Below are 2327 nucleotides of genomic sequence, written 5' to 3'. Positions count from 1 at the left end.
GGATTCGTGCAATCGTCTTGTGGATCCCACCATGGCCAGCGGAAGGTGAGCTGTGAGAGGCCTCCATTAAACCCTGTCGCAGCACCGACGGCACCCAAAGTTTCCAGGTCTGGTCCTCTTGAAGCTGGTCCTCCCTGTTAAATTGAGTACGTCTATATACATAGCCATCTGATACGCAGCAGTCTGGTAGTTGATCCTTGTTCTCGGTCACAGTCCTTTTCAGTTCGTTGTATTCATCTGAGTCAAAATAAGGCGAGTCTAAGCAAATATCCATGAATCTTTCATTTGTTGTGATTTCTTCCATGTGCATCCGTGATAGCATGTCAGGCACGATATTTTGGGCACCCTTCCTGTGCTGAATATCAAAATCATAACCTTGTAGCTTCAAACTCCATATTGCCAGCCTGCCCGAAAGGTCTCTCTGATTCATCAGCCATTTTAGGCTGGCGTGATCAGTGATGATGGTAAACGGCATACCTTCTATATACGGTCTGAACCTCTTCACGCTAATCACGGCTGCGTAAAACTCAAGTTCGGTTATACTGTAGTTTCGTTGTGCTTTATTGAGTTTAGCTGAAATATAGGCTATTGGTCGTTCGTTGTTCTGGTCGTCAAGTTGAAATAAAACCCCACCCACTCCGTCTGTCGAGGCGTCGCACTGTACATAAAACCTTCGATTAAGGTCAGGATGCGTCAGTACGGGTGCCGATATGAGGCTTTGCTTCAATCGGTCAAACGAATTCTTGGCTTCGTCCGTCATGGTAAATTTTTTAATCTTTTCTTTAGTGAGACAGTCGTGCAGCGGAGCTGCAATGGTCGCGTACTCTTGGATAAATCTACGGTACCAGCCTGACATACCTAGGAACCGTCGAAGCTGCTTTGGAGTTTTGGGCTCCGGGAAATCCCTCACAGCTGCAACCTTGTTTGCATCCTCCTTTCACATAACCAAGGTAACGAACCTCTTTATAACAAAATTTACTTTTCTCCACATTAATGGTTAATTTTGATTCTCGTAAACATCGAGCGACCTTTTCCAACAAACACAGATGGGACGAAAAATCTACGGAACACACCAACAAGTCATCTAAATACACAAAAATACTTTCACGCAACGAAGCCGGTATCACTTTGTCCATGACTCTGCACATTCTTTGTGCTGCATTACACAGTCCGAAAGGCATGACAGTAAATTGGTAAAGAGGTCTGCCTGGAACTGTGAACGCCGTCTTCTCTCTAGACTTCTTTTCAAGGGAAAGAAAGCATCTTTTAGATCTATTGCTGATATTTAGCGAGTGTTTTGAAGTCGACTAGGGATCCCATCTACGTGTGGCAGTGGGTATGCGTCCTTTACCGTTCTCTCGTTTACCTTTCTGGCGTCGAGGAAAAGACGATTTTTCGTACCTTTTATGGCTAGAGAAACGGGTGAGTTCCAGCTACTATTGCTTTCCTCTATAACCCCCATACTGATCATCCTATCTAGTTCTTGGTATATTAATTTTTGGATCGCAGGCGAAATTGGGTAGTGGCGCTGCTTTATGGGAAGGTTTTCATTCTGTACCTCTATGATGTGCTCTTCCATATCGGTTTTGCCTAATCCTAAGACTGCAAAGGAAGGGAACTGTGCTTTGACCCTTTCTAGTGCTGCACTTTCTTCAGGCGACAACATATGTTGGATGGCATCAAAAGACTGGTCTCCTTCGGCAGGTGCAAGCTCTGCAATGGCAGTTTGGACTGGACGCGAGGGTGTTTTCCTACTAACGACAGACATGTCGAAGGCCTTCCAAAAATCGATTCCTAAATATACCTGTTGTTGTAAGCCTGGTACTATAAGGAACTCTAAATCTCTCGAAATACCATCCCATATCAGTGGGAGTGTGATTACACCGATTACTGAAGTTTCTCCGCCATTCGCTGTTCGTATGCTTTGATTTCTTATCGGGAGGATACGGTCTGCTTTGCCTTCTAACAATTTGTGTACATCTTTGCCTAAACAACTTGCCCCTGCACCAGAGTCTAGAAGGGCTAACACATCCACCCCACCAATATTTGCCTGGGCGAAAAATCGATTGTCTCCCTTTACTGTCACTATAGTTGATATAATTTTATTCAAAATTCTTTTATATGTCCTTTTCTTCTCTCTTAATTTTTCTATCTTTTTAAACTTCCTACTTTTTCTTTTATTATCAATGGATTCACAAAAGATTTTCCTGCGGGCTGCCTCGTAATCTAGCTTGCGTTGGTGCAAGCTTTTCTTTTCTTCAAACTTTACCAAGGTTTCTCTCTTTTCAGTGCCAAGATCATTGTTTCTTCTTAGCAATTTGATTGCT

The sequence above is a fragment of the Rhagoletis pomonella genome, unplaced genomic scaffold, assembly GCF_013731165.1.
Source record: "Rhagoletis pomonella isolate Grant_MI unplaced genomic scaffold, Rhpom_1.0 Rhpom_scaffold_00003, whole genome shotgun sequence".
Lineage (NCBI taxonomy): Eukaryota > Metazoa > Arthropoda > Insecta > Diptera > Tephritidae > Rhagoletis > Rhagoletis pomonella.
The sequence above is the reverse complement of the archived record's forward strand: the minus strand, read 5'-3'. Positions refer to the sequence as shown.